Raw genomic sequence first — 24481 nt, 5'->3', positions numbered from 1 at the left:
TGAAACAATGTTGCCTAATTCTCTTTCCCAAATTCCTGATTTTCCCGCTTTGCTGTGAAGATTGGAAATGGAAGTCAGTAGCAGTGGGGCTTTGTGGTGAGAGGTAGTGTACCATGAGAGCGATCCAGTCTGTTTTCAGGTAAAGAGAGAAGAGGAGGGCCACACCCAAGTAGGGGCTTGGTTCAGTCACCCAATCCCAGCGTCAGAAGTGGAAAAAAGGAGCCAATGGGTGACATTCCTAATGAGAATGCCCTGTCCTCAAGCAGACGGTTTAATTGGTATCCTAAAACTTGAACCATGAAAGCAGTAGCAGCTCTTCTAAGACACTGGGGGAGAAAAGTAGCAAGGACAGAAACATTGTGTGTACATGATCGGCACGGCAGCCCCTAAATTGCTTCTCATGGTTCAAGATTATTTTACTTGAACCTTGTTCAGATAACAGGTTCTCTTTTAAAATTTCCTGACTCCAACCACTGCTTTTTCCACCTCCTCATTCCAGCTTGAACAAGCAACTTCTGCTTCATGCTGCAATCCAGAGTTGCTGGTCTGATCTTCCTAGGCTTGGGATTCTGTGTCAAGCAACTTCTGCTTCATGCTGCAATCCAGAGTTGCTGGTCTGATCTTCCTAGGCTTGGGATTCTGTGTCCTTTCCTGCCCTTCTTCTTCCTACAGCCTGAAGCCTGACACCACCTTTTCTCCACTGCATGAATCCAATCACGTTTCCATTGAAAGGTATGTTTGGTGCCAAGCCTGCAGAAGGGTACCCATCTATTGTAGCTCAGTACAGAGTAGTAGCAGGGGGCGGCAGGGTCATCCATCTCACATCCCAGAGGGAAAGAAAATTTAACTGATGAGAGCTTTCTCAGAGAACCATGCGTCATTGTAAAACCATAACTTTTCAAAACCTTAACTTTTTACTTCTTTTTTTAAACAGAATCCAAAAGAAATACACTTGACATTGCAACCTGGTACCCATAAATAAGTGGGGAGAAAAATGTGTGAAAGAATATTTATCATTCTTCTGATATTTTCTATTCCATTCCATTTATGAAATGCTAGGCAACTCTCACATTATTCTTGTCACGAATTGCTCATGTTTGGCAGTTTGAAAGACAGTGCTCTGAAACACACATTAATAAGCACACTACAGAACTACAGACTGTATGGAAAGCAACATCAATAGCATAGTGTCATCATTACTAAAACTGCTGAGTGCTGTACGTGTTTGTGTGTATTTAATGTCATTCCAATTAAAATCTTAAAGTTGCTACAGGCTACAATGCCAACATTTTTCTTGTACTGTTCCAGTGAATAAAAAAATTACTCTTACTGAATTCATCTTAACTTTTGATTTAGCAATAACTTACAAAAGCAGTGCATGTAGATAGCCAAATTTTCATTACCAGTTTAGTACCTATTTCCTGAGTTTCATGAAGTTTGGTCTAAAGTCAGCTAATCTATAATCATATAATGATGGGATTTCTCCCTTCTCTGTTTAATTACAATAGTTGGAAAACTGGAAACATTTCTAGAATAACAAATAGGGTTTAGTAACTGAAATGTGTGCCTTCCAGAATTGATTAGGATCCTCAGCTGTCACATGAAAAACCTCAAAGCTCTTTTTTTACAGCTGCCAGGATTTTTGCTGCTTTATAAACACACACATACTCTGGCTCTTAGGAACATGCCAACACACAAAACACACGGAAACCCAATTCTGTACCCAAAGGTATATGCACACCAAGGCGCGTGCTCACCCGGCTCCTTGTGTCATCTGCAATCCAGATAGACCTAGGACGCTGGCAGATTGGCACCAGTCTTACGCTCTCCTTACTCTCTTCCCCAAATCAAACCCACCGTAAGCACCGCGAAGAGCCAGGAAGCTCCACAGCTTTAATCATTTCTTTTCCTCCAGCTCCATGTGGCACACAGGACACTCCTTGTTTCTGTAGGCTTGCAGTCATCCCGCGAGGGGCGCATCAGAAGAAAGGACAAATCAATGTTGCTGAAGGGTGGAGGGTGCAGAGGGAAAGCACCGTGCTCCTGCTCTCCGGCTGCATTTCTCAGCTCCACTCTGAGCACGAGAGAAAAATCCTAAAGCTCCAGCAGAGCTTGAGAGATGGCGCCACCTGGCTTTTCAAGGGAGAACAAGCATTCAAAAGGGGGCAGCAAGGGAAGAGATTTGTAGTGATGCACCTTCTAATTTCAAACCCAATGCAGCCAAGGGTGCTGGGGCAGGCGGGGCTCTGACTCTCCCCGGTATCAAAAAGCCGGAGATTTTCCTCACTGTTGATGTCAAAACAGCGGATTCCACATTTAAACCAAGTCCAAAGGATGGAAATGACGGTGGCACCCCAGGAACTAAAAACCACGATTAATGTACCGATTGATCATCCCTGACTTGGTTCTATTAATCGTCCATTCCGCTCAGACTTTCCACAGAGACCGCTGAGGACACAACGAAATGCAGAAAGTGCACATTGCAGGGTTTGAACCCTCTGTTTCAATATTGTAAAGGAAGCCTTTTGTGCCTAGACTTGTTCACGTTCACGAGGAAGAAAATACACCCTTCAATGACGGCTCTAAGTGACTGACAGGAAAATAAAATGAGAAATGGCAGGAAAATGCCTTCAACATTGCCAGTTTAGTTGGAAGGTGCAGTAATGCTACAAGTGAAAACAGTATTATAATTTTCCCTTCAGCGTCTTCTAAATTTACAGTTTTTGTTCATTTACACATCATGTTAGAAAGCACAGACTGCTTTATCTAGAAACAAGACTAGCTATCAAAAAGTCATTATTTCTCCATATATTTCAGCATGCTTTTAAAAGGATGGAATCTAAAGGGTTTCTTGGAAATTGTTTTTCAATAAACAAGAACACAAAACATGAAAGTATATATATGTATGCTCTAAGTGCAGGCAGGAAACTGTCAGTGCATGGGAAATACGCATTTGTTTCTACTGCAATAATGACTCATGTACACTGCCACTACATTCACAGAGGCTTGTATTTATGTTTCATTTAACTCTCATAACATCAGAAAGACATTTTCACAAGAATATCCCACTTAAAAATAAGAAAGCTGAGGCTTAAAAAAAGGCAAAGCCATTCATTCTAACTCTGGGTCATTCATACTCAGTAGACACGTGATGAACACCTTCTGTGTGCCAGGCACCAAAACACAGTGACCACAAAGAGCAAACATACATTCCACTGCTGTCAAAGAACTCTGAGCTAACGAAGGAGCGGGAAGTTACACCTGCATGATGTGTATTCTCTGTGATCAGCCCAAGGATTAGAGAAGGTCCCCAAGAGGAGGAGACACCCAGACTGATTTGTGAAGGACAATTGGCTGTAGTTTGACTCAGAAGGCAAGTATGCACCAGATCAAAAGACAATACGGGCAAAGACGTGGAGACAAAAGAAGCTCGAGTGTTCCATGAAGTCCAACAGAGCATCTGTGTGTACGCAGCAAGAGTGCATAGAATGGAGATGAAGAATAGCAATATGTAGTCAGCAATTGGGTTTTCCTGACACCCTTGGGGGAGTGAGTGAAAGATTAAAATAGGGAAATTATACTGTTATTGCAGTTGTTAAAAGATCAGCCCAGTTATTATAAGCACAAACTGAAGGCTATGCTGGCAGCAAGGAAAATGATAGAATGATCCAAACAAAACTTAGTGTCCATCATTAGTGAGGCAAGGAGTAACCGGAGCAAAGATGGCTAGATGTGAATGATTGCTAGGAGGAACTGGTGACAGCTGCCATGCTACTTGCTTGAGTGCCAGATGGGTGGTGATGCCATTTGCAGAGACTAGTAGAGCAGAAAGTAGATGTGCAACAGAGACCAGAAATAAATTGTGTTGAGTATGTTTAGTTTTAAAAATGCAAATACACTGTGCCTGGTGCAACGGCGTAGTGGTTAAAGTCCTCACCTTGCATGCCCGGGGATCCCATATGGGTGCTGGTTCTAACCCCAGCTGCCCGGCTTCCCATTCAGCTCCCTGCCTGTGACCTGGGAAAGCAGTCAAGGACGGCCCAAAGCTTTGGGACCCTGCACCCCCCTGGGAGAACGGCCACTTGGGGAGTGAATCATCGGACGGAAGATCTTCCTCTCTGTCTCTCCTCTCTGTATGTCTGACTTTGTAATAAAAATAAATCTTTAAAAAATGCAAATACATCTATCTATGTAGATATTTCCCCTAGCAAAGAATTGAATACTGAGGTCCAGTACTCCGAGTAGAGCTATGAATTACAGATAGCTCTGCCCTCAATGCCAACCAAAATGATAAAGTGCTTCATAATAATAATTTTTGCTCACAGGCATTAAGTAGTTACTATGCATCTGGCACTATGTATAGCACTTTTACCAGATTATCTTATTTGTTCTTCACAATGATCTCATACAGTACATATAATGATTAAGTATTGCCCAGATACAGGGTTTCATGTAAGAGGACAAGTTGGGGCCTGGAGTGATGGTTCAATGGCTAAATCTGCACCTTGCACATGCCAGGACACCATACAGGTGCTGGTTTGTGTCCTAGTTGCTCCACTTTCTATCTAGCTCCCTGCTTATGACCTAGGAAAGCAGCAGAGAATGGCCCAATGCCTTGGGATCCTGTACCCACATGGGACACCTGGGAGAAACTCCTGGCTGCTGGCTTCAAATTGGCTCAGTTCCAGCCATTGTAGCCACTGAGGAGTGAACCAGCAGATGGGATATTTTTCTCTGACTCTCCTTCTTTCCATAAATCTGTTTTTCCAGTAAAAAATAATTACATTAAAAAAGAGAAGTCTGGAAACAGACACTGAGGATTGCATTTAAGAGGAATCCTCCTTTGATATTGCACAGCAATGATAAAGAACAATTTGTATAATCCCTCAGACTTCACTGCAGAGGGCTACATGTCTACCTTGGCTGACTGCAAAGCTCCATTCCTGCTATGCTCCTAAGTAGTCTGAGAGTGACTATCATGGCTGCGTAGCCAATTCCTATACTATCCCAAATCTTCCAGGTCCCCCAGCCTGAAGGTAATAGAGGAAAAATATTTTAGTGCAGGGATATCAGCTGTTCACTACATGGCATCACAACTGTTCATCATACACAATTATCCAGGGCTATGTGAAAATGAGGAAGAAAGTGCCCTAGACTTAATTTTCAACTATGGTAGAACAGGTTAAGCCACTCCCTCACAACAGTGCATCACACATCCATGTGCTGGTTCAAGTCCCAGGTGCTGCACTTCCAATCCAGCTTCTTGCTAATGTACTTGGGAAGACTGCAGATGACAGCCCATGTACTTAGGTCCCTGCCACCTAATTGGGTAATTGGGTTGAGTTTTAGGCTCTTGGCTTCAGCCTAGCCCAGTACTTAGCTATTGAGAATCTATGGGGATTGAACCAGTAGATTGAAAAGTCCCCTCTCTTCCCTTTTCTCTGTTTTCTAAAGAAATAAATAAATATTTAAAATTTTTTTCAGTGTGACAGTCTCCTAAGTCATCTTTTCATGCCAAGAAAAAGCAAGAACTTTTCTACTTATTCTTTTTTTCTTTGTAAAGACTTATTTATTTTTACTGGAAAGTCAGATATACAGAGAGGAGGAGAGACAGAGAGGAAGATCTTCTGATCAATGGTTCACTCCCCAAGCAGCTGCAACAGCTGGAGCTGAGCCAATCTGAAATCAGAAGTCAGGAGTTTCTTCCAGGTCTCCCATGTGGATACAGGATACCAAAGCTTTGGAGCGTCCTCGACTAATTTCCCAGGACACAAGCAGGGAGCTGGATGGGAAATGGGGCTGCCGGGATTACAACCGGTGCCCATATGGGATCCTGGCGAGTTCAAGGTGAGAACTGTAACCACTATGCTATAGCATTGCACCGGGGCCCTCTACTTACTCTTAATGGTAAATGAATCTTGCTAACTCCCCCACCTTTCCCCAGTTAGTGACATTTTGAGAGTTTTGGGGGAACAAATGATCTGTTGAATAGGGGAAGTTTTCAAAAAGTTAATGGAATGCATACTATGACAAAGGTATTCATACATTTCAAAACATTGACTTTAAAATAATATCATTCAATTCCAATTTCAATGAATTTTTTAAAGTTCCCTCATAGTACTCTGAGCATTGACTTCATTTGATTTTCACCTCAGTTAAGTTTTATTAGGAATTTCGCCTTCTCCTACATTGGGTTCAAGACTTGAAAAATCAATGAGACCAGCTGCTGTATTCATTAGTGGAGACATATCCTTTTCCTAACGAACTTTGAAGATTCAAAGACACACACAGTAGAATGAGCACATTAAAAACAAACAAAAATACTGCCCATGTGACTTTGAATTTTGCTTTAAATTTACACTCCTGAAACTAATGCTATTATATTGTAGGCAGGCATTCTCCATATGAATGAGAAAACCAGGTGAGGACTGTGGATGCTTTGCATGAGGATAGGAGGTAGTCTAAAGATTTGATTTGTATTCAACTAAATTGGTCACGGAAACTGCTGGGATTTATCGCTTCAGTAACTTTCTTGGAGGCATATGTCACCAAGTAGCCACTCAACCTGGACTCTCAAGCTCTGAGATCTTTGGAAATTAGCTTCTGGGCCCTTCTGGACTCAATTGTCAGGGGATGGTATTGAAGCAGATCTAAGGTATTCTCCAAGTTTAATACCAGGAACCTAAAAGAAAGAATAACAGGGGCGGGTATTTGGCCTAAGGTTAGGATGTTGGTGAAGTAGCCTGCATCCAACACTGGAGTGCTTGTATTGAACTCTCACTTCCAGCTCCCAATTCCAGCTTCTTCCCAATGCAGATCCTAAGAGGAAAGTGGTCCCTGACATCCTCTCAGGAGAAATAGAATGAGCTCTCAGCTCCAGGTTCCTGTACGCTTGAGGGCATTTGGGGAGTGAACCAGCACATGAGAGCTCTCTGTCTGCCACTGCTTCTCAAATTATAAGGAAACAAAGGAAGAAAAAAACAATGAACAGTGTTGGCTCTACTACTTCCATACAACATGGCTCATGATTCATTGAATGTTGATACTATACAGCATCAGAGAACATGCAAACAGAAAGTGTGATTTATGTACCAGATTAAAAATAAAAACTCATATTGAAAATAATTATATGTACACATATTTATGTGTTTTATATACACACACCCAGAGTAAAAAAGATAGAGACAGGTGGAAATGAATCTGGAGAAACTGATCAAGTTATGCAGCTGATGGCAAGCAAAGGCCTAAAGTACAAGTTTTCTAACGATTGGTCAGGTAACTTGCCATTGGTCCTTGTGCATCTCATATGCACATATGTCACTAGAAATCTGGAAGATGTGATAAGATTCACGCTTAATGAGCTCCATGTGCGGTGTGCTTCCTTCCCTCATCACCATCAATATTGTCTTAGAAAAAGCCGCATGTGCTGGCAACAGCATGGATGTTCTTCTTTTAGATGGGAGTCCTAAGAGCTCACCCTGCCTTTAATACCAACTCTGCATGTTAATTTGTTGAAGAATAATATCCTGAGATCATTTTTCAGAGGTGATGATGTGAGCCTATTTAATCGAAAAGACTAAAAGGGAGGAACTGATCTGGCGTGTCCTTCCACTGTAGGCCATGTGACACGTGAGCCCAGAGTGTACTACGCATGAGAAAGAGGGCACCTTCACAACTCCTTCCCTTCTGTGTGCCTTGTGCCAGTCACTTAATGTTTTTGAGTTTCATTTATTTTTCAGGAAAATTCAGAATTGACATTTGATTACTTTACTGATGCCTAAATCCTAAGATTTCACTTGGAGCAATCCCTGAAACAAACCAATTCATCTATCAGGTAATTAGAAAAACAGTCAGGAAAGGGGAGGTGTTTTTAAACCACAGGGGAAGTAGTGACAGCAGTTCATGAGGACGAAGAGCTTTGCAAGTGAATGCTGCTTGGACTAAAATAGGTAAAAGCATGGATTGACAGGCTATTGCCTTCCCCTAGCTCCTTCAATATTCAGTTATTAAATATTCATCAAGTGTCCCATGGCTAGAGCGAAGAGATTCAACCAGTGTGTCCTAAACACACCAAGGAAGCAGAAGCAGGAAATGTACTTTTGCATAATGCCGAAAGTGGTCTAGTGTCTCCAATCTGCCACAACCAGTTCTGTGGTCCTGGGCAAGTCACAGACCATCCTGATCTCCCATCACCAGTCCTTCTTCAAAGTGCCTCCCTGGGATAGTCTGTTCCTAAAAAGCCTCATTGACCACAGCCAACTGCTTTGCCTGAATATAAGCTGCCCAAGGTAACCTGAGCCTGAGCTCCCTCCCATTAGGGAAGAAAAAAAAAAAAAAAAACAGGGTGGGGGTAGGGGGAATCGAAAGAAAAGAAAGGAGAAAAATCCTGAGAAACATGTTTTGGCAGGCAAGGCCTTCAGAGACTACCATGTGTGCTCCATATTGAGGAACCCTTGGTCTTTGATGTTTTTCTGAATGTAAAGGCATTATTCTTTCTCAAACTGTGTCTAAGTACTACAGACACTAAAACAATGAGGCTAGAATGCGCAGCCTGGTTCCAAGTGTCTAATTCATCCTTCACCTTAGTTTCTGCCACCGGTGAGCTCCCCAGGTTGCACCTAGGCAAGCTAGTAGAAGTGGCATCCCCTCCAGCCCCATCCCCTGATCCAATTTGGACCCAAGGTTGTCCAGGCCATAGAACACCTTAGAGACAAGTTTGGAAGCACTTTTTCAAATGCCTGGTAAAAATTCCTCAGATTGTGCCTGGGTCACGGAAAGGAGCCCACGTTGGATGATGCACGCTCATGTCCAAGGATCACAAGGCCCTCACTGTGCCCCTGGAGCTATGTGCTTCCATACAGGAGAGGCCTGTTGAGCTGGAAATCCAGGATAGAAGGGGTGATAATGGCAGGAGACATTTCCTTACACATGGCACTACAAATCACAAATGAGGAATTCCTACTAATTTACTCTGTCAATTCAAAGCAATTCATTGGTCACCTACTCTCCTTCCCTTTGCTTCTATCCGCACCCAGGTAAAATCTGCCACCTTTACAGGGGGAATCAAATCGGCTATTGATGTTTCACCAGGAAGGGCAGGAAGGATCTGGAGACCCTAGTTCTCAGGGAGGTTCCCACGGATGGGTGGGAGAGGGTGCAGGGTATGCCAGCTAGACCAGCTCACAGCAGACAAGGGGTATCCCAAACTGGAAACCCTCCAACATGGGCAGGGTATGGGAAGATCATGGGGAAGAGCAGGGTACCCCAGCTTCCTTACAGGACCCCTGGAAGTTGCCAGCTTGCTCCTACCTTTATTCCTGAGCAGATATCAAAACCAAATGATTGGGCCTGCCGCTATGGCCTAGCGGCTAAAGTCCTCACCTTGAACGCCCCAGGATCCCATATGGGCGCTGGTTCTAATCCCGGCAGCCCTGTTTCCCATCCAGCTCCCTGCTTGTGGCCTGGGAAAGCAGTCAGGGACGCCCCAAAGCTCTGAGACCCTGCACCCGTGTGGGAGACCCAGAAGAGTTTCCTGGTTCCCGGCTTTGGATAGGCACAGCACCGGCTATTGCGCTCACTTGGGGAGTGAATCATCAGACGGAAGATCTTCCTCTCTGTCTCTCCTCCTCTCTGTATATCTGACTTTGTAATAAAAATAAAAATAAATCTTTTAAAAAAAAAAAACAACAAATGATCAGAATGATCAGAACCAAAAGGGAGCTGAAGTGTCCGTGGCCTTGGGATGGGCAGCACCAGGGTCACCTCTAGTGGTCAAGTCCCAGTGCTTCAGTGCTTCAACAGCTGCCCTTGGCTGCCTGGGAGAAAAGAAATTCCTCCTGGGATCCCAAAGGCCCTGGAGAGCCGGCTCAGAGGCCAGGCTTGGGGTTCCCCCTCCAGAGCAGGGTCAGTGTCTGCTCTTGGCTGTCTGGGGGTTTGTGTATGTCCCCTGAGGGTCAGAGAAGGCTCAGTGTCATGTAGAGGACAGACAATAATGCCCCACATGTGCTAAATGTGGCTGCTGGGGTGGGCGGGCTATCCTGGGGATTATCAGGCTGTTTGGGCTCTGGGTTGCAGGTAGGGTGGGATTGTCCCAAAATAATCTTATTGGTGAGTCAGAAATGAACAGCACAAGTTCACGTTTTTTGCTCCATTGATTCTCAAATCATTGCCTTTCCAGTATCCTATCTGCCAACCATAATCTGCATTCTGGGTCCCTACTATGTGCTCAGAGGCCACAAAAGACCAGAGCATGAACCCAGTTCAAAACAGGAAAGGCATATGATAGAAAGCAAAGAAGGCACCTTTTAAGGTTACTTCTGGTTCGTGAACTTTCTGGAATAAATGAAAGACACTGGACAGGAACACAAGTTTGTCTGCCTAGACTTTGGACTTCCTTTTTCTGACTCCCCCCCCCCCCCAGCTCAACCTGGCTTTTCCACCTCAAGAGAATATTTGGAATTTCCCTTATACGAGTGGGGGGTTGGAGGAGAGGTAGGGAAGTTGGGGGTTGGGGAGCTGCAGGTCCAGGTAAGTATGGGAGCCACATGGTCTGTGGAATGGAAAAAAGAAAATCATCTCCAAATGCAACCAGGCAGATGGGGGGTAGATCGAAACTGAAAGGGAATTGGAAATGTGAAAAACCCTAAAGGCAGCAGACTCCATACCCGGTGTGAGGTGTGAGAAACAGCCAACATTCTGAGCACTGGAGTGAGAAGTTTTTTGGCAGCTGTTAGATAACTTCCTGATCTGCAATAAAGTTCACATGACCTAGGGAATGTTTCTGCCTCTCTGTTGCCTAGCTCTTTTCCTTTCTCTCCAATGCTGTAGGCTGCGATTTTCTGGGTCTCCCTTGAATATTGGTGCTGGAGAAATGCAGAGTTGTGGAGGTCTGGGACTGCACAGATAAAACAAGGTCAGTCTCAAGCTCATTAACCTGTTGCCTCCCCAGCTCTACAAAGCGACCCTGAAGTCTGTCTTTAAGATAAAAATCACCACAGGTAAAGCTGTCCCTTGCAAGCTTTTGGATACTGAGCTGCTGCACTTCCCATCCAGCTCCCTGCTAATTGCCTAGGAAAAGCAACAGAAGATGGTCTAGGTGTTTGGGACCCTGCATCCACAAGGAAGACCTGGATGAAACTGCAGGCTCTTGGCTTCCACCCAGGTATTGAGACCATCTCGGGAGTGAACCAGGGAATAGAAGATCTCTCTCTCTCTCTCTCTCTCTCTCTCTCTCTCTTTCTCTCTCTTTCTCTCTCATTCGCTTCTTCTGTAACTCTGTCCTTCAAAATAAATACATGAGTCTTTTTCTTTCTTAATGGGGAATAAGGACTTTCCCTTTTCCAGCCAACAATCTGTTTGATCCCAGTCCTTTCCAAACCACATGAAACCACCACCAAGACCCAGGTCTAGTTCCAAGCTCTTCTGCTACCTCAACGCTCTCTGATCAGAACATTCCCATTTCTGGAACTTCATCTTCAATAATTATAGCCTGACTACTATGGAAATATTAGATCATTTCAGAAGGCTCATGGAAGTTGCTTAAATTTTAAAGATTCTGTCTTCCTATAATTTTTCTGCAGTACCATTTCATTTCCTTAGTAAACAAAAAATCAAGGCTGCCTGGAGTGCACTACAGAGCTCCCAAGAGGCAGTTCACAAGCCCTGCACCCCATAACCTTGCACCCTTCGCAGTTGGGCAAGGACTGAAAGAAGCATGTGGAGCTTCCCCAGGTCTCTGTGTCCTAGATTGTGCTGGATGTACCTCTGGGTTGCCCAGCCAGGAAGTGCAGACTGGCAGGCACTGCAAGGTCATCCCTCCTCAAGCTCCTCTTGTGTCTCTGCCTGGGCTCTACCCTAGAGTCAAAGGTGGGCTTCCCTGATATACATTCACAAGGAAATAGAACTGGCTGAAGGGCAATCCCAATTAACTCAAGAGTTTAACCAGGTAGACCAAATCATCTGGGCCGAGTTTGAGAAGGGGATCCTGGGATCTGAGAAAAAGAAATGAAGCCCAGCCCAGGGTCCTGGCCTCGCAGTAGTCAGGGTAGGTGCAAATTTTAGGCTGTCTTTGCTTCCTAGACACAAAACAAAGCACCACCAGGGATTGGGAACAGAACTCTCAGATCCAAATAGCCAAATATCCATTCCACCCCTGATCTGTAAGTGCGAAAACCAGGGAGCCCAGGATATTGGCTAGAGATCACTAACCTAGGCCAGATGCTAAGCCCTAGTCCAGACCCACCAAACTGCAACACCCGCCCTGCGATCATTCTGATCTGGGGGTGGGGAGCTGTTACAGGCTAAAGTTGTCTCCCAACTCCTCCAGGCTTACGGAAAGGTGTTCTCTTATCAAAGGAGAGACTTGCTCCCTGCTGTGGGCAAGAAGCCGGAGCGTCTTCCAGCCACTGTGTCCTGGGCCTCCCAGTCCAGCAGCCCCAGCGGACTCCTGAGCGCAGAGCCGGGCCAGGAGCACCATTCCCCGCGGTACCTGGCAGACGCCAACGAAGCTGCTGCCGGACGCGGACGCGATCCCCCGCCTGCAGACCTTCCCGCCGAGCCCTGTTTTTCTCATTTGGATCCATTTCTTTTCAGTCTTGGCTTAAGCAATCACCCTCGTCATTAATAACTGTAATAAGATCATTGCTGGCCCAAGTCACCCAGGGTGGCGACGAGCCCAGAGATTCCCTTGTGGGCGGCGGGCTCGAAGAGCTCCTTCAGTAGCCGAGTGCGGTGGGGGGCTGGGAGCGGAGGTTGGGGAGGGAGGGCCTTGGAACCTACCTGCTGGCCACTGCAGGACTCCAACGACTACAACTCCTCACTGCCGCTTCCAAGTGCATGCCAGAGGAGAGAGCCGCTCGCCACCTGCATCTGTGCGGCTTCCAGGCCGAGAGTGGCAGAGATCCCAAACTCAAAATCTGGGCTCTAGGGAGCCCCGCAGCTTCATGAAGCTGAGACAAGCACTACTTATCTACAGTAGTTTGAAAAGCAGGCAGAATTCTGAGCGCCCTTGGAATCTAGTGCACACCGCACTATTATTTTTTCTCTCCTTCCTCCCCCGCCCCCAGTTTCTTGTTCTTTTCATATCCCTCCTGTTACAGTCTGGCCATCCAGAGTTTCCACACGAAGAAGAGATGTCATTGCCTCTGAGGTGGATGGCTGTAAGCCAGTTCTGGGTGGGTTCTATCTAAATCTAATGCCAGTTCCACCACCTCACATCACCAGACTCTTAGTTGCCAGCCACAGGTAGAAACTGAAAGTGTGGGAGAGGATGGTAGAAACACAGAGCCAGGCGTACTCCAGGCTGTGCTGCTTCTTGAACCTGATTTTCAGTCCTTACTGTCACTCCCCAGCTTAAGTAAATGTAACTGTAATGAAGGAAAGCAAGTAACCCTCCTTTCACTGCAGGGGCTGAAAAGTTAACTCAGTTACCTTCCTGGGGTTGAAACTTCCATTTAAAAAGAAATCATTCATTTGGTCACTTGGAATAGTATTCAGGGCAATTCGGTACTGGGGCCTTAGAGCAGTCACAAATTCTGGAAATGCACCTGTTACCTTTAGAGCATCATCCAATGCCCAAGGGGAGAATATGATGCAAAAAGAATGAGTGTGGGTTTTTGGACTCTTTTAAATCATTTATCTTTAGTGCCCACCTGTAATCCATGTCCTTTTTTACCTGTCTACCCAAAAGTGCTAAGTATGGGGTCCCTTTCCCCAATTTTTCTTAGCATCAGGAGGGGGAAAAACACAATCCCTGCAGGAGCTGCGTCTTTGTTACAGAGGAACTGGGGAGCAGAGGGAATCTCCCCCAGTTAACTCCAAAACCACAACTGCTTCTCCCCACAATTCTACACACTTCCCTTTCTGACTTCTTGTGTTTGTCTCTTCTGTCTCACCCCTCCTCCTCTGGCAGATCCCTCAAACATAAGCTCTAAAGCATTTTCTCTGGAGTGTAGTAAGTAAGCCTTGCCCAGACAGTCTCTCTATATATGAGAAGCAAGTCCCCAACACAATGAAGCCGCTCCTGGCAAAGGCCTGAGAAGGTACAGATATGGTTAGCAGGTGGAGCTTCTAGGACTTAGCTTCCCAGTTTAGGAGTGGGTGGTCCCTTTACTCCCTAGACACACTTCCTGGAGAAATGGCTAAGGTGGCACTTGGAAATTAGGAACAAAGTTAATCCTCACTAAGCCTGAGTTGCCTCTGCTCTGGGCTGAACGGGTAACTCTGGGCTGTCTTTCAATGGCATTACCAGAAACTCAAGTCCAATGATTGAGTTTGAAATTTCTCAAACCCTGCTGCGTGGGTGAGCTTGAGTAGTGACACTTGAGACATACATGTTCAGTAGACACTGGCTCCTCTGGTTGAATCTTGGTAACTGACTTTCCCGTGGATGTTTTAGAGGAGTAGGTATATAGGGACCAGAGCTTATGATGCTTATGCTGTCTAAATCTTTAAACCCTTAGAATGGGATTTCCCATCACCTAGATCACCCTCTGGGAGTACACCATGTCAGAATTGTTTGGAAGGCAGTTTAGTTCTCTACCTCACGCAGGGTATCAGAGGACCTGGCCCAGGGTGCAAGACTCAGAGATCTATGGCCCTGGCCAGCTCCAGGCTCTTCACACGTAAGTTTCTTTGCTAGTACACAGGGTTTAGAAATTCCCTCCCTACAGTTTGTGAAGATTAAACAATTTACAGCCTATAAAATGCTTGCACTGAATTGGCACTCATTAAAAGTTCCTTCCCTCACATCCTGGAGGTAGGAATGGCAGATTTCATTACTTTTCTTGGTGAAAGACTGAGAGGTTGTGAAGGACTGGCTCTTAACTTCTTGGATTGAAGCCCCTGACTACTGGGTTCAGTTCTATGAGAATGACAGACTCTGATGTCTTCAGCAGTGTCTACCAGGCCCCTGCCAAGGTGAGGGCAAGGACAGTGGCTGTTGGCATGCTATTCAGAGTCCAGTCCACTGTAGCTAGGCTCTAAATCCATCCCTGCCTCACCCCTCCAGGTTTTCTGTGCAGCCCCAGAACTCGGAGCTGCCGCAGGGCAGCAGTGGTGGGGGGAGGGAGCAGAGCATCTCTCTCTGTGACCTCAGACACAGTGTCCAAAGGCTGCTCACCAAGCCTGGTGCCCGTGAATGGAAGGCCACAAGGTGGTGTTAACTGAGAATTCCAAGCCCTATGTCTTGAATAAGGTCAGAGGTGCAAAATAATAATAATAATAATTTTACAGTTGCCAAACTCCACAGCTGACTCCCCACTCCACCCTGCATCTTCTCATTCTACCCACTTAAAGGATGCTGATCTGAAGGCCTCCTCCACACCTGAGAGCTCCAACCCAGGCCCTCCAACAGCACCACTTTACCATGCTCTGGAGGCCCAGTCCAGGAAGAAAGAAGGATAGAAAAAGCTGACAATCCCTCCCTACCAGCGGGCAACCCTCTTTGTCATCACCAGCAGGAGGACAAGGTGGAGCAGTCCTGGAGCGCTGGCTTGTTGCATGGAAGTGTTTAGTAGGTTCAATGCCATTACTGTCTAACAGGGTGTGAAAAGTAATATGAATGTGAAATACTGTGGGAAAATGGAGAGTTTCCAAGGCAGGCAGTGAGGTCTCCTGGCTGAACTGGAATTCCTGTTGCCCTATCTACCCCCTGGAGGCCCTGCCCCTGGGCCAGGATGTGAGGGAAGGTAGGGGAGGGGAGGGAGGGAGGGAGGCGTGCACAGAGAGGCAAGGAGGGCCCACAGGAGGAGGACAGGAGGTATGTGGGTGCTTTGGCGGGCAGTGGGGGTGGAGTGCCAACGTCCCGGATGGATGGCAATTTCTCCAATTGACTCCAGACCCAGAGCGCACAACCTACACCAACAGATGCGCAACGAGCACTGCTGACAAGGCTTTCTCCTCATTTCCTCACGGACCACAACCTTTCGCCTCAGACACAAAGATTCGGACTTCTCCTCTTTCTGGGCTTCAGCAATCCCTTGTTGCAGGCAACAGAGGGAGCCAGACCACCGGCTACCCTCACCCCGCCCCCCTCACCCACCAGCCTCGCCCTGGTGTTCTGGTGACTTCTCTCCCCGCCCCCCTCCAGAGATTCCCAGAAAGTTCCTCAGAGAAAGCCCGGGTACTGGTACCCCCTAAGTCTGACTGGAGCACACACAGCCTGCTCCCAACCCGGTTGAGTTTGGGACAGTGCTGTCATCTCCTTCCAGACGTGTCTGCACCCTTGAGACCGCCCTTGGGACCACGTCAAGGCTCAGGATCCCCGGCTGGGCCTGACCAGCCAGAATGAGAAAAGCTCTGGTGGCCCAGGGAGCGGAGGTGGGAACACCTGTGTCCAGGATGGGCGCCTCTGCATTGTGCCAGCCGTGCACTAGCTTTTTCTCACAGGACCCCAGACAGCGGCGGTTTCCCTTCTTTAGAACATTTCCCTTAACCTGACCTCTCTCTGGAGCAACTGGCTGGGGATGCTCCCAGGTTTGAAAAAACGAACTCTCAGCGTTATCACGTCAAAGCTTCAGATCTGCTTTTGCAAGGGACACTGGAGAAAGGGAGGGGTGTGTGTGTCATAAGCGACACTGGAGAAAGGTGTGTGTGTGTGTGTGAAGCACAAGGGACGCTGGAGAAAGAGGTGTTATGTGTGCGTCCGTCCCACACAGGGGACGGCGAGAAGCCAGGACTTTGGAGGCCGCGAACACCACTAGGAAGCTCACGCGCGTCCTCCCAGCTTCCGCGCCGGGCGCACCTCCGAGCACCGGGCCCTTCCCCCGCCTCTCCTCCGGGTGCAGCGCCGGGCGAGGCTCCGCGCCTAGGGCCTACCTCCTTTCTTCCTTGCTTTTCCCCAGTGAGCTCACTTCCTCCCGCGCCGCTCCCTTTCCGTCGGCGGTCGGCGGCTTCGGGCCGGCCTTGGCCGCGGCAGCGGGGTGCTCGAGGACTCGGGGCGGGAGCCTTCCCCGCTTGCCGCCTCCGGCGCTGCCTGAGGAGACGCCCGGGAGCCGCCAGACGTTCCCCCGGAAGCGGCGGGAACTGGAAACCTGTGCCCCCGGGAGAAGCGGTCCTACTCGCCGAACCGCGAGCGCGAGCGCGAGCTGGAAGCCAGCAGGCCCCGTTGGCCTGGCCCGGCGCCCACATCTCGTTCCCTCGTCTTTTCTCTCCCAACTGCATCCCCCTTGTTTCTCCTTCTGGTTCACGTGTGTATTAAAAATTAATATGCGGGCGCATTTACAAAGCAATTCTGCATTTTAAAGCCGGCAGCAGCAGAGGGAGAGTAACAAATAGGATTGGATTTAATTAGCTGGTAATGCTTCTCCCTTGCCCTATAATTAAACAGATTCTAGGGGCGTTTCAGGGCCCACAAGTGATTATTACAAGCATATTTTACATTTACATTAAAACTCTGTCCCCGGGGTGTAATCCGGGATCTGGCCCCATTTATTCGGATTTCGAACCTGAGCAATGAGGGCAGGACGTGGCCAGCTATAGGAGCGTGGCTTGTGGAAGATGTTGTTCGGGTTCCTCGACATATTTGAACTTTGGTCTTTCCCCGTTTTTAAGGCCTAAGAAAAATGGCTCTGAGGCCACTTGATGTGGTCAGGGCACCTGCAGCCTGGACCCCACTGACCCCTGGTTCCTCTTCAATCCCCTCCTTTCCACGCTCCCCTCCACTATGCTTTAAAGTTATGTTTGTGCTAAACCGAGAGCTGTTTGCGTTTCCTCTCCACCCTGGAATGTGTACCCCACAGCCCCGGCAGCGGCAGTTCCGGCTGCTCAGGACAGCCAGAAGCCCGTTCCTTAGCTGCGTAATCGCTCCTCCTGCGCTTTCCTCTTCCCGAGGTCATAGCGATGACCTAGCAATCTCCCTCCCTTGCGATTCCCACGCAGGAATCCTCCTACCCGGCTTGGCGCGCTCAGACTAAGCGCTCACCCTAGCACCCCGCCAGCGAGTCACCTCCTCTGCCTCCACCATCCCGGGTCTCCTAGCACGAGCACTAGGCCCTGTTGTCACCAAACCCTGTTGTCCCTGAGCACTTTCTTGAGAGCTGCTTCCCTTTCAGAAACACTATTCTGTTTCCCAGGAATTTCTCCGGCTGTCTTAAAAAAAAATAACCGAGACAAAGCCTGTGCTGTGGAAGCACAGCCTCCAAAGGGGGTTTTGGAGCGAGACTTTCAGGAAGCGCTGGAGATAGAACTGCTGAATTAACCAGCCCCAGACTGTCCTGTCTCTGACTGCTTCCTTTCCTGCCCAGCCCTCTACACTGTTTTTTGGTACTTTTCTCAAAATGTTTCTGGTGCCACTTCCACTTTGCTTATGCTTGTATCTTTCTTAAACAAGGGATTCCTGGAAATCGCTGCTAAAAGAGGGGAGAGTAACCCACCACTCTACAGGGGCACTCGTTCAGACTCTGCTTAGGACAGCAGGATCCGCACTGGAGTACCTGAGTTGGAGTCCCAACTCTGTTTCTGACCCAGCTTCCTGCTAAATGTGTACTAGGAGGCAGCAGAGGAGGTACTGAGTACTTGGTCTCTACTATCCACTTGAGACTCCAGGATTGAGTTCTGCCTCCTGGCTATTGCCTGGTCCAGGCCTGACCATTATAAATATTTGCAGAGTGACCCAGTGGAGAGGTATTCTTTCTCTTTCTCTTTCTCTTTCTCTTTCTCTCTCTCTCTCTCTCTCTCTCTCTCTCTCTCTCTCTCTCTCTCTCTCTCTTTAGTTTAAGTAAAGTGATAATACTTTTTAAAAAGGTAAACGATAAAGAATTCCTTCCAGTTGTATTCCTGTTGTATTTTGTGCTGACATGCAGGTGAGATTTTGAATTCTCAAAGTGAGTTCTTTGGTTCCTTTTAGACCAGCCTTCTCTTTTGGAAACGCAGAGACCCTCCATGTAGTGAGTACTGGGGACAAGTCTACTCGTGGTCACATGTTCATTAGCACCCTTAATCCTCATCACAGCACTAGCCTCAGACTCTGACCCTGCCAAGTCAAACACTGCCAGTGAAACCCCATAAAACTGGCCAAGAGGCCGGCCAACATATGCACACATTAATTAGAATTATGTGAGCCTTTTGCTTCCAATCTGATGAATAGCTGCAGGGCTGTAGGGGGCGGAGGGTTTGGGGTCCTTTTCAACCACAAAATGCCCTTTGGTCCTACCAAGGCATCAATCGGAACACAGTGGGTGATCTGAAAGTCAGCCCCTTTAGGAAGGTGGCTTAACCTCAGCTGCTCAGGCTAAAACCTGTCTGTCCCTAAGAGGGACTGGCAAAAGTCTGTCCACAGAAGGAAACGAGAATCAGCAGTGAGCTTTTGATTTTATTACTGGACCAGTATTATAAGATAGTAGTGGTGAGTAAAAGCCGGACGTGGAAGAAGAGAAAGTTTTGATATTAAAGGCGGGCGTGGGTACTTGGAGACACACTCCCGCCCCCCCCAAGTACACATGCGTACATGCATATGCACTTGTACACACACACACAATCATGGCTGTAGTCCATCTAGAAACTGAAAATACTTCCAACACCATTTACAAGGATAAAGAAAGGTGTGCTGAGTAGGAGGAGCGTGGGCTTGAGCCAACTGGAATTCTGAGCAGGAATCAGAAATCATAGAACATCCGAGGCAGCAGAACCGCTCCAGGCCTGGAGAGCCCTGGACTTGGTACCCTTCCTACAAGCTGTGCTCTCTTCTCTAACAATATCCTCAGGTATGAATACTCTGGGGTGGAGAGAGGGGAGAAAGACCCCCAAACCTTTGCAAGGAGCGCATCATGATTACATGGGAAGCGATCATCTCTGGCTCTATCTTCACCTCTTATTGAATTGTAAAGGACAGAATACTAGAAGATATCCAGTGTGCATGCTACTTATTACATTATAGCATTCATCTCTGTTTTTTTCATGGAAAAAATGTGTATTTTTCCATGGCTGCTGTTTCATTAATCACTGTTAGAAATTGTGTACAAGCTGGAAATGAAAAATCTCTGATATTAGGAGAAACATTATACATCATTTGCTTGATGTATAAAAATGAAATCCTTTTGAACTTGAGTTGGAGGGGAAAGCACACCAAAAGTTGTGGGCCAGATCCTCAGGTTTCTAGATAACTCCAGTCTTTCTACTGGCTTCTCTTCCCTACCTTCCTCTGCCTTTGCTTTTTCTTTGGCTCCAGTTGCTGAGAGAAGACAATCAAATGTGGAGCTTCAAGGATTATTTGTTGTGCATGTGCCCCTGTCTTTCTTTCTCATATATTTTAACTTGCATTTAGGAGCCATCTCACACCCTGTACAGCTTGTATTTGATATGAGCCTCTTCAAAGTTTCCTGGGAATTCATCAGCCATCCATTCACATCAGCAGAATAGCTACAGCTGGAGTACCTGCACTTTTCTAGAACCATAGAACTTGTATTCATTTTCCCAGCATTAGAAGTTCAGAGAAAATGCATTCATGCACATGACCGCACACACACACACACGAGTGAATAGTAGAGAGGGAAGCAACTAGAGAGACTTTAACATGTACATTGTGGGTAATTTTGAACTGGGAGAATGTTCTGCCTACTCATTAGAAATTAATCTGATCAGGAGATAATGAGAGATAATAGATGAAGTATATTTAGGCATTCTAGCACATTTAAGGAAAAATTGTTTAGATATTATGGACCGATATTTATAGGACTGATAGATGGAATACATGTTTTGTTTTGTTCCAAGTTGGAAATTTGACCAGAAAACATTTCTATGCAGAAGTAGGCTTTAGAGGAAGCACTTGGGGGTCTGAACCCCTTTGTGCCTTCCTTCAGTTGAATAGCTAGCAACATGGAACTGGCTAGCAACATGGAACTGCATGCAGAAGCGTTAAATCAGAACACAGGTTAAAAGGAGTGGATTTTCTAATAGATGTTTGGAAATTGCTTCTTGCACAAGGAGGGCAAGACTCATTCCTAGAAAAGGCTCTTGCTCAGAGTACTCCCCCTCTTCATCTTCTTGTGCCACTCAGGGCGGGGTAAACACCTTGCTCTTTTTCCAACACCTTCACAAGATGAAAAAGTCTTGTTAGGCTAACTGCGCTCAGAAGATTTCTTGGTTTTTAAGTTTTACTTTATGAAAAGAAGAAGAGAATAAGCTCTCTTGGTGACATAAGCTCAAAGAAAAGGGATCATCAGTTAAGCGAGGAGTTGAGTAATACATCCTCAGGTAATTACATGGTCCCTGGATGAGAAAAAGATTTTATAGTTAGAACTGCTGCTGCTTTTCGCTTTTCAAGAAATCTGCAAATAGACAGATCTGTCCCCACCCTAGCATACAGTTTCTGGGTTAGTATTGATGTTTATGTCTCCTGCAGCTTTTCCTGTCCACAGTCACTGCTAGTAAACAACTTACACCACTTTCATGGCGAAGGTCAAGTTGCAAAATGAAAGAGACTTTAAAAACTCCTTTACTTAAAAGAATAGCACATGGAAGCCCGCACAGGGAATAATCTCTACAAGTTTGTGTTGTAAACAGATCTCTCCCTGCAACCCAGAATTAGATCACCTTTCCCTGCAAAAGCAGGTGGTTAACTATGAGAGCTACAAGGGGGCCTCAGTTATTTTGGAAGCTAGGAGAGAATTCAGAGAATGACCAGGGCAAAGAAGGGTTGATATTTGTGAGACACAAAACCGTGGCTCTGTGTGTGGTGTGTGTGTGTGTGTGTGTGTGTGTGTGTGTGTGTTGGGGGGGAGAGGTAGGGAAGGACTGTGGGGCAGGAAGGAAACCAAAGGGAGTTGAAAGAGCCCTTGGTTTTCCCAGCTGTTTGCAGTAGTTGGAACATATGGTGCCAGGGTTTTTCAAAGATGACAAAGGATAGATAGAAAGTAAAATTATCCACTCCTTTCCCCTAAGTAAAGATGTATCTTGGAGACTTCTCTCCTCCAGGGAATGAACAGAAGTCATGTAGAACCAATTGTCTTCTTTTTGAAGAATAACCAGGTTATTGTAAAAGCAATAGAAGTAGCCAAAGTGTTTGTCCTGAGAAGGGGGCTGGGGGAATTCAAGATGGGGCCTGGTCTGGAATGGGAATATCCAAGCGGGTTCTTCATATTTCAAGTTTATAGACAGTCTTTTCCCTAAAGGATATACTTTCATGAGGTCATAAATGCACTAACAGATGAGAGAAGACGAGGTGTGTGTGTGTGTGTGTGTGTGTATGCACGTGCCCGCACCGGGATTGGCAGCACAGGTACGCAGGTTGGGCGGTGCGGGGAGGGGGGTCTGGCGTGCTAGCGGACAGAGCCTGGGGAGTTGAGGCCGCTCTCTCCTGGAGCTTTTCCAAAGCTTCCGCTTCACTTTATAGGTTCTGGGTTTTCTGTGGGTCCCACTGCAGATCCTAACGATCCCAGTTCCAAAGGCCAGGAGAAGGGGTGGGGAAAGAGCCAATGTGTCTCCCTCCCACATACCTCAGTTGAAGAACTTAGGTCGGGGCAGTTCATTAATTTGGCGCCTCAGTTTCTGAGCTTGGTTGGGAGGGAAATGGTTTGTTTTAGGACTTTCACTTCTAGATGCTCAGATGGATGAGGAGAGGTCGACCTCCCGCACCCAGGAAGCCCCGTTGAGTGCCCCCAGGGGGGAGTTCTCCTCTCTGCCCTCAGTCCGGACTGGACTCGGGAGGACCTCCTGGAGAGCAATCGCTCTGACTCTGCAGCCGCTGTGGTTTCTTGTAGCCTTGCTACGAGTAAGTCTGCTGCCTAGGACGAGGCCCAAGGCGTGTTTCACTCCACGGTGTGGATTCACACCTCGAAGTCGGTGGCGGTTTCAAAACTATTACAGAGCACCACTCGAATAATATACTATCTGACCAGGCCAGTTTATCAAGACGCACGCATACCCCAAGTTTCAATCACACCCCAAGACGCGGCCAAAATGTTTCAATCGGCACTAGCACGCGACAAGAGAACTGAGGAGGTAATTGTTTCCTTCACGTCGGTATTTCTGTTTCTACAGCAAGCTTTGGTAGCAACGACGAATTAGGGACTGTATATTAAAAGGCACGCGGGTCGCTGTCGTTTAAGCCCAATCACAGTTTGTAGTTCAAGGAAAACTGCCCGTAACTGACACTGTGTATATTCCTGCGCTCCTCTCCGGCTGCCCTGGCAGGGATGCCTCCCAGAGTATTTATTTCTAGGGCTGGAAACAAAACAACCGGCTGAGTCTACCGCATAAGAGAACGCTCAGAGATGGACTGCCGGCGAAGGGCTTTTTGACCCCTGTGGAAATCAGTCATATTGACAGACGCCCAGGGAAGGTAAATTACCCCTCGCTCTGACGCTACGCAGGAGCGCGCCGGTCCGACTCGGCCGCGACGCCGAGGGGCCCAAGCCTCACCCCGGATCCCGCCCGTGCGTCTTCTCTGGATCTGGGATTTCCAAGTAAAGGCGACTGAGGGAGCCGTAATCAGATGCTGGAGAGGTAAAAGTCCAGAGGGGAAAAACACAGAAAAGTGGAGGGCTCAGTAGCTAAGCAGGGTAAGGGATCCTAGGACAAACTAGCAGAGTCCGCAGGGGAGGGCGAGGGAGGAGGCGAGGGAATCCGAGAAACACGAGGCTCCTGGTGCCTGGGCCACCACTTGGGAGGTCCGGCCCCGCACGCCGGCCGGGCCCACCGTCCCCGCGGGAGGCTCCCGCCTCGGGCGGGGTCACAATTACACCCCGGCTCCAGGCGCTGGCTTAAAACCGGGTGGTGGGGACTGCGGTCTGGAAGCAAGGCCCTGTGGTCATCAGAGGGGGGGCGGCCCGTGCACAGGAACCTTTTACAAGGCATATGGGTACAAGAAAAAAAAAATCAAAATAAAACACTTGCATCCAGCACGCACAGGCAATGAAAATAAAGGCTGCTTTCTCGAGCAGGCGAGCGGGAGTTTTGAAATCCAGCGTGTGTTGCTTTTCTGTGGTTTTTGCCGTTTTATCTGATAACGGAGGGAGGAATGGGAGTGGGGGAACAAAACAAAACCTGCTAGATTGGCAGGGGTAGGGGGCACAGGAGGATGTAGCAAAGCCGTCAGAGCCCCACCCCATCAGATTGTGTTCCAGAACTGCAATCAACTATACACATTTACCCAGTCCATTAAACAAACCGAAGGGAAAACTTGTGTGACCTGGTTGTTGTTGACACAAAATAGGCCTGCTGGTCCTATTTTTTTTTTTTTTTATTTTAAAAACGAGTCTTGAGAGAGGGCAGATTGGAAAGCATCAACACGGAGGCATCTAGTTGTCACCTGAATTTGGACTGGAGATCTTCTACAGTAACGACCCGCACACGCAGGGCAAGGCTCAGGGAGAAGGAAGAACGAGTCGGAGGGGGGGGGGGTGCTGCAACCCTGCACCCCTGAACTAGCTGGGGTTCAGGCCCAGGGCGCAGAGCCGGACAGCCGGCAGCGGGACACCAGAAGGCGCAGCCTCCCAGACCTCGGCCAGAGGCTGTTTTGTTTTTAACTCCCTCTCGCCTTTCTCCC

At 47.4% G+C, this 24481-nt stretch overlaps 1 protein-coding gene across 2 annotated transcripts in view; it reads right to left on the bottom strand.

Annotated features, from left to right (window-relative positions):
* SCRG1 (stimulator of chondrogenesis 1) overlaps positions 1–24481 on the bottom strand; it is a 116313-nt gene that overhangs the window by 90742 nt on the left and 1090 nt on the right. The window contains exon 1 of one of the 2 annotated variants that reach the window (XM_058669982.1): positions 16816–16936. The exons of the other annotated variant lie outside the window; for it this stretch is intronic. The gene's annotated coding sequence lies outside the window, so the exon portion shown is untranslated. Of the gene's footprint in view, positions 1–16815; positions 16937–24481 lie in introns of those variants that run through there. 2 annotated transcript variants of the gene reach the window in all.

This window comes from Ochotona princeps, chromosome 11 (genome assembly GCF_030435755.1).
Source record: "Ochotona princeps isolate mOchPri1 chromosome 11, mOchPri1.hap1, whole genome shotgun sequence".
Taxonomy (NCBI): Eukaryota; Metazoa; Chordata; class Mammalia; order Lagomorpha; family Ochotonidae; genus Ochotona; species Ochotona princeps.
The sequence above is the reverse complement of the archived record's forward strand: the minus strand, read 5'-3'. Positions and strand labels throughout refer to the sequence as shown.